Source organism: Cebus imitator, unplaced genomic scaffold, assembly GCF_001604975.1.
Source record: "Cebus imitator isolate Cc_AM_T3 unplaced genomic scaffold, Cebus_imitator-1.0 Scaffold86, whole genome shotgun sequence".
In the NCBI taxonomy this organism is placed as follows: domain Eukaryota; kingdom Metazoa; phylum Chordata; class Mammalia; order Primates; family Cebidae; genus Cebus; species Cebus imitator.
This window is the reverse complement of record NW_016107401.1, coordinates 1,629,729-1,641,644: the sequence shown is the minus strand read 5'-3', so window position 1 is coordinate 1,641,644 and position 11,916 is coordinate 1,629,729.

Sequence of the window (11,916 nt, the reverse complement as noted above, 5' to 3'; positions counted from 1 at the left end):
AGGATTCCCTCTTTTGTATCGTTTGGTACAGTTTCAGAAGGAATGGTGCCATCTCCTCTTTATGCCTCTGGTAGAATTCAGCTGTGAACCCATCTGATCCTGGACTTTTTTTGGTTGGTAGACTTAATTGCTGCCTCAACTTCAGACCTTGTTATTGATCTATTCAGTGATTCATCTTCTTCCTGGTTTAGTCTTAGGAGGGTGTAAGTGTCCAGAAATTTATCCATTTCTTCTAGATTTACTGGTTTATGTGCATAGAAGTGTTAGTAATAATCTCTGATGGTAGTTTGTATTTCTGTGGGATCGGTTGTGATCTCCCCTTTATGATTTCTTATTGCATGTATTTGAAACTTCTCTCTTTTCTTTTTTATTAGTCTGGTTAGCAGTCTGTATATTTTGTTGACCTTTTTTAAAAACCAGCTCCTGGATTTATTGATTTTTTTAAGGGTTTTTTTTTGTTTTTTGTTTTTTGTTTTTTGTCTCTGTCTCCTTCAGTTCCACTTTGATTATGGTTTTTCTTGCCTTCTAGCTTTTGAATTTGTTTGATGGTGCTCCTCTAGTCCTTTTAATCATGATGTTAGTCTGTCGATTTTATATCTTTCCTTGCTTCTCTGGTGGGCATTTAGTGCTATAAATTTTCCTCTAGACACTGCTTTAAATGTGTCCCAAGATTCTGGTACATTGTGTCTTTGTTCTCCTTGGTTTCAAAGAACATCTTTATTTCTGCCTTCATTTCATTATTTCTCCAGTAGTCATTCAGGAACAGGTTGTTTAGGTTTTACATAGTTAGGCGGTTTTGCATGAGTTTCTTTTTTTTTTTTATTATTATATTTTAAGTTATGGGGTACATATGCAGATCATGCAGGATCGTTACATAGGTATACCCACGCCATGGTGGTTAACTGCATCCATCCCCCCATCATCTACATTAGGTATTTCACCTAGTGTTGTCCCTCCCCAGACCCCCACCCTCTGCTATCTGTCTGAGTTTCTTAATCCTGAGTTCCAATTTGATTGCACTGTGGTCTGAGAGGCTATTTGTCATAAGTTCCATTCTTTTGCATTTGCTGAGGAGTTTTTTACTTCCAATTATGTGGTCAATTTTAGAATAAGTGCAATACAGTGCTGAGAAGAATGTGTATTCTCTGGTGTTGGTGTGGAGAGATCTATAGATGTCTATTAGGTCTGCTTGGTCCAAATGTGAGTTCAAGTCCTGGATAGCATTGTTAACTTTCTGTCTTGTTGATCTATCTAGTATTGACACCGGGGTGTTAAAGTCTCCCGCTATTATTGCTTGGGTGTCTGAGTCTCTTTGCACATCATTAAGAACTTGTTTTATGTATCTGGGTGTTCCTGTATTTGTTGCATTTATATTTAGGATAGTTATCTCTTCTTGTTGCATTAATTCCTTTACCATTATGTAATGCTCTACTCTGTCTCATTTGATATTTGTTGGTTTAAAGTCTGTTTTATCAGAGGCTAGGATGGCAACCCCTGCTTATTTTTGTTCTCAATTTGCTTGGTAAATCTTTCTCCATCCCTTTATTTTGGGCCTATGTGTGTCTTTGCACATGTCTTTGCATGGTTTCCTAAATACTGCACACCAATGAGTCTTAACTTTTTTATCCATTTTACCAGTGTTTGTCTTTTGATTGGGGCAGTTAGCCCATTTACATTTAAGGTTAATACTGTTATGTGTGAATTTGATCCCGCCATTTTGATGCTAACTGGTTGTTTTGCCCATTAGTTGATGCAGTTTCTTCATATCATCGACGGTCTTTACAGTTTGGTATGTTTTTGCAGTGGCTGGTACTGGTTGTTCTTTTCCATGTTTAGTGCTTCCTTCAGGAGCTCCTGTAGGGCAGTCCTGGTGGTGATGAAATCTCTCAGCAGTTGCTTTTCCATAAAGGATTTTATTTCTCCTTCACTAATGAAGGTTAGTTTGGCTGGATATGAAATTCTGGTTTGAAAATTCTTTTCGTTCAGCATGTTGAATATTGGCCCTCAATCTCTTCTGCCTTGAAGGGTTTCTGTCGAGAGAGGTGCTGTGAGACTGATGGGCTTCCCTTTGTGGGTAACTCGACCTTTCTCTCTGGCTGCCCTTAGTATTTTCTCCTTCATTTTGATCCTGGTGAACCTGATTATTATGTGCCTTGGGGTTGCTCTTCTCAAGGAACACCTTTGTGGTGTTTTCTCTATTTCCTGAATTTGAATGTTGGCTTGTCTTGCTAGGTTGGGGAAGTTCTTCTGGATAATATCCTGAAGAGTGTTTTCCAGCTTGGATTCATTCTCTCCATCACTTTCAGGTACACCAATCAAATGTAGATTTGGTCTTTTCACATAATCTCATATTTCTTGGATGCTTTGTTCATTTCTTTTCACTCTTTTTTCTCTAATCTTGCCTTCTCACTTTATTTCATTCAGCTGATCTTCAATCTCTAATATCCTTTCTTCTGCTTGATCGATTCAGCTATTGAAATTTGTATATGGTTCACGAAGTTCTCATGCTATGTTTTTCTGCTCCATCATGTCATTTATGATCTTCCCACTCTGGTTATTCTCATTAGCATTTTGTCTAACTTTTTATCAAGGTTCTTATTTTCCTTGAATTGAGTTAGAACATGCTCCTTTAGCTCGGAGAAGTTTGTTATCACCTACCTTCTGAATCCTGCTTCTGTCAATTCATCACATTCATTCTCCACCCAGTTTTGTTTCCTTGATGGTGAGGGGTTGTGGTCCCTTGGAGGAAAAGAGGCATCCTGGCTTTTAGCAGTTTCAGCCCTTTTGCACTGCTTCCTTCCCATCTTCGTGGATTTATCTACCTTTGGTCTTTGAAGTTGGTGACTTTTGGGTGGGGTTTCTGAGTGGACATCCTTTCTGTTTATGTTGAAGCTATTTCTTTCTGTTTGTTAGTTTTCCCTCTAACAGTCAGGCCCCGCTGCTACAGGTCTGCTGGAGTTTGCTTGAGGTCCACTCCAGACCCTGCTTGCCTTGGATTCACCTGCAGGAGCTGCAGAACAGCAAAGATTGCTGCCTGTTCCTTCCTATGGTAGCTTCATCCCCAAATGGTACCTGCCAGATGTCACCCAGAGCTCTCCTGTATGAGATACATGTCTCCCAGTTAGGATACATGGGGGGTTAGAGAGCCACTTGAGGACCTCAAGTGATCTGCTGCCTTGGCCTCCCAAAGCGTGAGGATTACAGGCATGAGCCATTGTGCCTGACCTTGAATTTCATGTAATTAATATGTGATAAGGTACACACATGGTGCTGGAGCAGGGAAAAGGGAGCACCCTCTGATGGAACATAGGAGGAAAATGAATAAGAGAAGTCATTAAGAAAATTATTATACCTCATTTGTCTATATTCCTGTTATAAAACAGCATGTCTTATTCATTCCAGCACTTTCTGTGGGTAACATGTGTTGAGCATACCCATTAACTCATTTCACTCTTATTACAACTGTATGAGATAGAATGGCATAGATACTATCATGATCAGCAATTTAGAGCTGGGAAACAGAGACACTGAGTGTGATATACAGATTGTCCTTGGGCCTAAAGATATAAAAGCAGAAAAATTCTGGCAATTTTCTGTGTGCCTAGTACTGTCCTAGGATTCATGTGACTTACATGCCCAACTCTCTTTGTCCCCAGTGTATTTCATGTCACCCACCAATGACTGAGGCATGGTCTTAACCACTATGCTGCACTGCCTCAGTCATTGGTGGGTGACATGAAATACATTAGGCCCAAGGACAATCTGTATATCACTCTCAGAAGCAGAAATGAAATTCATAGCTGCTAATCCTCCACTCCAATATGTTCGCACATAAAACTTAGATTTTTTTTTTATTGTCATACATTGTTTTCCTTGGTTAGAGTTTGGACATTTGTTTGTATAATAGGAAATAACCTCTCAAATAAGAAAGAAAGAATACCATAAATTTGCTTGATTAGAGTTTGAACATGTGTTTGTCTAATGGGAACAACTTCTCAAATAAAAAAGAATACCATAACACTTGCTTCTATATTAAATAATCCCAGAAATGAGAATTTGCCATCACTTTCCCCAATTTTATTAGGAAAAGTATCTCTCTTGCTTTTCTCAGTGTAGACGTCAAAGCAGTTGGGCCAACCCATGGATTCCCTCATCCTCTGTGCACATATAACCAAGGTAAGATTGCGTCCAACTGTCCTTGTAGGGTTCCTCTCGCTGTTTGCATGAAAGAAAAGCTTGAAATAAAATTTACTCTTTGCTCTCAGCAAGAACTAATACCTATCAAATGCCCTGGTCAAACACAATAAAATCATACTGTGTAAGGAAATTGCTTTTGTAATTGATTTACTAGTTTTCATAGAGGAAAAAGCATTTCAGTAGCATTTTCATTAAACTGCTTGTCTACAATGACTAAAAAAAAAAAAATCTAGTTTTCAGTTTTTAAAGACCCAGTATCTCTGTCGTTTGAATTTTTTTTTTTTAACAAAAAGTAATCGAATAAGGAAAAATACTAAACCTAATGGTGCACTGTATGGTAAATATAAAATCTAGATGTGTGCCTCCTTATAGAGAAGTATAGAATTAGACATTTTTATAGGAATGCTTTTGTTATTGCTGTATTAGGTTGGAAGGCAGGAAAATAAAGGGAGAGAGGAGTAGCCTGGCTTTGTTCACACACACACACACGCACGCACGCGCACACACACACACACACACACACAAACTTAATCCACTGCCCTGAGCCTCAAAGCAGGACCCACCAAGCAAGAATAAACTCAACTGCAAAGTTCCTGCTCCCTAGGACTTTGCATGTCACTCTAGGCCCTGCAATAAGTATATAACTGCCAAAAGAAAGCTTTTATCATTTAAAATGCACTTGGTTCAAAAGAGTTCAAGGTAACAAACTGCATCCAAGTTTCCTTATGATTAAATTACTTGATACAAAACCAAACCACTGCACCACTGACTAAAAATATGTATTTAGCTATTTCCACATTAAACTGTGAGCACCATAAAGACAAGGTCCCCATGTATTTCACCAGGTCCAAGCCCATAATCAATGTATGACTTTTGAATAAACACGTTGATTTTAATTTCTCACTGAATCAAACAAAAAGTGTCTTTGAATGGATGTCACAATGATATCTTTCATCATTAACTTTTTATAGTAGAAAACTTTCCAAGCTTCTACTTTTTCTCCTATTTGGGGCACATTAAAAGAAGATAAAGAGCTTTGGGGGCCAAGACAAAAAAAAAAAATCAGAGTAGTAGGAAGGAATGCTAGAGGAAACAAAAAATGCCATCTGGGACAATCAGATCAAAATCCTGAGCTCCAAATGGCAAATTTTGCTTGCCTGTAAATACATATAGCTGTACCATTGATTGAACAATGGTTACATTTTGTGTGGATTGTAAGAAAGTAGGCAAAGTGAAAAATATTTTTTGGACAAACGAGTATTCTAGGAAACCCACTTATCATGCTGACACAAGTTGAGAACATTCATTTATCCAACAAATATTTACTAAAACTTGCTATTTGCTAACCACTGCGCTTGGTGCTATGGATTCAAATATGAACGTACAATGTATATCTGAGATGTTTTTGAGGTCATGGATAAATCTGACAATCTGTTAAATAGGCCCTCTCCCCAGGGGATTGGACATTTAAACATGTACATGTTGTGCATACAGAGAGGTTGTAGATCCTCCCAAAATCCTACAGCTGGATATTGTTAAATTAATTGGAATATTAATTGTTAAATAATGGAAGCTGTAGGATTTCTATATGTGTGTGTGTGTGTGTATGTATGTGTTTGTGTGTGTGTGTATGTATGTATATACACACAGAAATATATATTTGCATGTCACTCCAGGTCCCAAAATAAGTCCATAACTGCCAAAAGATAGCTTTTACCATTTAAAATGCACTTAGTTCAAAAGAGATCAAGGTAACAAACTGTATCCAAGTTTTCTTTCAGTGAAATTACTTGACACAAAACCAAATCAAATATATATATATTTAAATCCTACAGCTTCCATTGCCTTCTGCCCAAGCAGTGATCTACATGCTGCTGTGTTTCCTCTCTTTGCATTTCAATTAAATTCAGGTTATTTTCTGGACAGAAATCTCTTGATTAGAATATGATGGAAAAGGAAGTCTGCAAAGGGAGGAAAGACAGCAGGTGATCTCACTCAGGCCCTTCCCAATTTTAGAGAACTTCCTGAAGTAGCTCACAGAAATTAGTAAATCATTTTAACATAGTATTTAGAAACTTTCCCTAACCTGATTAATAACTTATGGCACTTTTCTATTTAAAAGGTTTTACTCACTTAAAAACACTTTTGCATTTTCAATGTGTAAATAACCAGCCAGATATGATGCAGAATTTTGAGGAAAAAATCAAGTAAAGGTGTCCAATTCCACACCAAAAGAGAATGCTAGGTTGACATTTAAAGTACTTGTTTGCACAAAAGTCACTTAAAAAAAAAATCAGTTATCCTGCTCTCACTTGCTTTATCTATTATAATTTATGGATTACTGGAATTCATAATTGAATAATATATAGATGTCACCTGTGGGTGCTAAACCAATTCTCCTACTTGGAATTGCCTGTCTAAGTAAGAATGACACCAACTTTAGTATTTTCTCTCTGATTAGAGACACTATAGATTTGCAGTCGCCTCCATGTAATATAAATCAATAAATAATAATTTTCCAGGCAGTAAATCAATTGTCAGTTCACAGACCCTAATACCCTTGTGCAGGATTTATTGAAAAAATGAATGGCAGTCTTGTTAGAAGATGTACAGCATGCTTTATAGGGACATAATAGTGTAAACCCCAAACTATTACCTTCACTGCAGTGAAGAATCCAACAGGAATAACCCTTTCATTTCCATAGAAAGCAAACTCAAATAGATTTTTTAATTAGAAAATGAAATATTTTAAAGATAAAGATCTCTATACTGGGAAGATATATCAGTCTTGAAGTCACCATAACCCTTTTGCTGGGACTTTCTGTACCTTGGGTATGGTCGACCTATCAAATAAATATTCTATATCTTTGCCGTCCAACAGGATATCTGCTAGCCACATGGGACTATTAAATACTTACAATATGATTAGTCCAAATTGAGATGTGCTATAAGTGTAAAATAAACACTGGATTTCACCTAGTACATCACTAAGAATGTAAAGTATCTCATTAATTATTTTTATATTGTTTGCTGAAATGGTAATAGGATATATAGCATTAAGCAAAATATATGGTTAAAATTAATTTCAACCATTTCTTTTTATCTTTGTTATAAGGCAACTAGATATTTTTAAAGTACATATGGGGCTCACATAATCTGTCTATTATCCATCATAGTTCTCTACCAGGCATTTTGAAAGAGAAGTCTTTTAACCCTAAAAAATAGGTCTCAGGGGATGGGAGTTGGGTAAACCCAGGGGCACACCAAATATACCTTCATGGGTAAGTCCTTAGGATTTTGGAAAGAATGATAACAACCCAGAATATTGATAATTAATTTGGTAAAGAGGTCAAGTGACTCACTCAACAATTTTACTATTGCCAGCCATGATGACCGAGCAAATCCTCAGCAGACCAGATCGTTAAGTAAAAGAATAGACAAAAATAAAGCTGTGCTTTTTAGAAGGGAACAATACGTGGATCCTCTGAAGAGGTGGGAAAAGGATTATAGCTGGATGTTCATTGGGTGTGGAGGGAGAGGCTTCCACGGGCCATGTGATAAACACAATTAAAGTGCTAGGCAAATAAAACTAGAGAAGCAGAAAGAAGAAAAATGCCAGATCTGCTAATGGCTACATAACCAGATTTTAGCTGATGAGAGATGCATGGAAGATTACGCCAAGAGAAGTCTGATCAATACTCTACAAAAATAATTCTAATTTGTTCATGTCGAAACATACCTTCGATTCAATATCTACAGTCTTATTTATTATTGTATACCCATAATCTTGCACAGGATCTGACTCTAGAAAAACACTCAATAAGTACTTGCTGGATGAATAAAATGATTAAACGGAAAGAAAAATAAACAATGCGTGGTGCAAATTTTTCTGCTGCACAGAACTAGAAATATCCATGGAGTAGAGTACAGAGACTGGAACTCTAGACAATGAAGGAGGAAATATTGAAAAGAGTTGATTTTTAGATGGAAGAATAAGGAAAAAATAAAATGCAAAATAACATTAGAGAATCCAAAATCAGAGGAAGGTAAACAAAGATTATAAAATGTAAAGAGTATTAGAGTCTAGGCTAATTTTTATAATTCTCTTGCTGGGTAAAGTAAGTCAAGGCTTTCTGAATCTCAAATTTTAAAGTTCTGTAAAAGGCTTTGAAATTAATTATAAAACTTTAGCAGTTGTAATGTCAGTGATACGGGGGAAATCAAAGAATGCAACAATCCCAAAATCCTCAGGAAGTCCTTTAACAGATTTAACGTCAAGAAGAAAAAGCATGTACATTTCAGTGCTTCTCATCCAGGGATGATTTTTCACCCCAAGGGCTGTTTGGCAAAGTCTGGAGACTTTTTGTTGTTGTTGTTATCGCAACTAGGAGACACTACTGACATCTACTGAGTAAAACCAGATATGCTGCAAAGCACAAACAGCCCACCTCCCCCAAATAATTACCCAGCACAAATGTTGATAGAACAAGTCTGAGAAATGATGATCTACAATGACACAGCAGTATTTACAGAAACCAATGATGGCAAGACAAGAATATGCCAAAAATTACAGAGCATTCTGCTGATAGGACAAAAGAATGGTTTGTAAAGACAAGCTTAAAAGAATGAAATAATATCTAAATTCATTAATGGTCCCTGGTTTTTCTTTAAATAGCACTTCAGAAGTTTTGCTAGAATTCTTAAGAAATCATCATCTCTAAGAAAATGAGAAAAATAATTCAAATTTATATGGGAGATGTATGTGTATTTTATGCAGAGGAAGTAAAAAATTATGCTTTATTCTATTATGAATAAAAGACTTGTCATAAATTTAGTCTGGATTCATTTCTTTATGCTTAATAAAGCCGCACACAGCATCTGAAGAGAAAGTAGATAGAAAACATACCCATTAAAATATTTACCTTTCCAAGTAACCTAAAGTGGTAAGAAATATAGGCTTAATTATCTTCTCAGATTTTCAGCTACCACCTGAATTTGTAGTCCTACTATACTTGGATAATAGAGAACAAGTTTAATACTAAATTTAAATCTACTACTTTAAAAATACTTTCCTTGAGCTGCAAACTATAATCATATATTCTATAACACCATGAGTTTTAGTACATTAATATGATATAAATTAAACTTTAAAGACATATTCATGATTTATAATAATTGCAACTCTCAGAAACTAATAGCCAGAAGCACTTGACTTTTACCATCAAATATTCTCACTCAAATCCAGTTAAAATACTGAATCAGCGTAAGAGCTTCTATAGTGGGATTTCAGAAACAATCATCATTTTTTAAAGAACTCTGCTGTTATGTTAATACTTAATAGCTCGATATGCTATACTTCCCAGGTAACATATTTTTATTTTGATAAAAGTCTATTAAGAATATGCTTTAATAGAATTTTACTTGTGACATTTTCAAGGCCACAAAGCTAGAAAGCATATATGTATAGGAGTGGGTGGGAGGGAAGATGTGGCTGAAAGGTGGGTAAATTTTTAGAATTTCTGACCATATTCATTTCTGGAGGACTCTGTTACAAAGTATCAAAAATGGTGTGGCTTGAAACAACAGAAATGTATTGTTTCATAGTTATGAAGGCTAACAGCCTGAAATCAAGGTGTCAACAGGGTTGGTTCCTCCTGGAGACTTTAGGGAAAAATCTGTCCCATGCCTCTATCCTAGCTTCTAGTGGTTTCTGGCAATCCTTGGCGTTACTTGCCTGTGGCAACATGTGACTAAAATATCTGCCTCTGTCTTGATATGGCTGTCTTCTCTGTGTTGCTAGCTCTTCTTTGTTTATTGACCTCTCTGTTTCTTCTATTAAAATGACACAAGACATGAACTTAGGGCCCACCTAAATTCTGGGATGATTTCATTTCTAGAACTTTAATTAATTCCATCCACAAATACCCTATATCCAAATCCAATCACATTCTGAGGTTCTAGGTGGACATTAGTTTGGAAGGGAGACATTATTTCATCTCACTACACTCAACATGTCTTATTTGTGATCAACTGTTTTGTTTAAATAAAGGTGTGACTCTGTCTGTGTATCACTCTCTCATTTTCCTTATGGAACTGTGCCTGAAATTCAATGTGGATCACCCTTCTCAAGGACCCATGATGTCATCTATAAAATGGCATAAGCACCAACAGATGTCAATGAAAGAACTCAAAGTGACTTGGAATAAAGTGGCCGATATACCAGTTTGGGGCTTTTAAAAAACAGGTTGGGTATATTAGATAAGTGATTTAACTTCTCAATGTCTGTGTTACGAGGAAGATTAAATGATATGATGTACTTGGATTTTGATCCTAGCTCTTCCACTGAATAGCTGTTTGACCTTAGACAAATTGCTCAGTTTCCTTTATCTCATATTATTTAAGGGTAAAATCATAATAATATAGATTTTAATAATAAGATAAAAATCTTACATATGAATATGCCTACCACTGTGGATCTGATGGTTAGCCAGATAACAAATTCTGTTTTGCCAGCATAATGCAGTTTATTTATGATGTGAATTTGAATTACTTTAGGCAGAGCAGCCATTCACTTCAATTTGCCATAGGCTCCACTCTCCAGTTGTCTGAAACTGGGTTTATCTGTACTGAGAGGCCTTTGAGTTTGTCTACAGTGTTAATATATAGCAAAAATTCAGTAAAGAAGTAACATCTGAGGATACCTGTCCCAATACTAACTGTCCTTTTCAGAAAGAGGGAATTCACCACCTATAGTAAAGCTCACTCCACTTTTTAAGATAAACCTATTTTCTGGTAAATTCTTCTTTTTGTTCCTTAATTTTTATTCATTGAATAAAAGTCTCTACCCCTAAGACAATATTAATGAAATCAATTTTCATTAATATTGCCTTTTATTTACATAAACAAATCTGTTGTGACTCTTTAATACATGAGATGTATATGACAGTATTGAAAAGCATGATTGTAAATTACAATTAGTATACGTCATGAAGTCATTCATCTCAATGTTGTCAATTGCCCAAGGAATTTTCCATTCCATGAGATAATTATACTCCAAGCTAATAAGTAATCAGCCATCTTTTATATTTTTGACTTTGTAGAATACGATGGAAAACTCCAGTTAGTCACTCCCAATGTTTACAGAAAAAAAAAGGAAAGAAATATACCTATGTATGAATTTAACAAGAGCCTTTCTTTATTCAGTTTTCTTGGGGACAAAGACTATAGAATCAGAAAAATTGACAATTTTCTTTCATAGAGCAATAATTTTTAAACCACTCAACTTTCAGACTTAGCAATAAGATATAGTAAGCCTTTTCCTCAAATCCTAGGCTACCTCTCCAGTTTCAGGATTTTTAAAGTTTGGGATACAGTGAAAATGTTAACGTGAAGCTACTGATCAATGGTCAGATGTCAGCAGTCTGGAGAATTTGAGAGAAGCTCTGGATCAGCCCCAGTAATCCTGGTATTCCTGATATTTAGAATGTGTAAGAAATACCAATCACCTTGAACAGTACTTCTCACGCTAACATTGTAATTACCAAGTCATAAGATGTCAATATGGTCAGCCTTCTGAAATGGCTCTAGGAATTCTATGGGGTCTAGAATGCTGAGATACTTATCTTGCTGATGGCAAAATAAACTACCGTCACAAAGCCCTTGATTAGCCCTATAGAAACTAATTCCCTTGAGAGATATGGCAATCCAAAGTGCCCTATG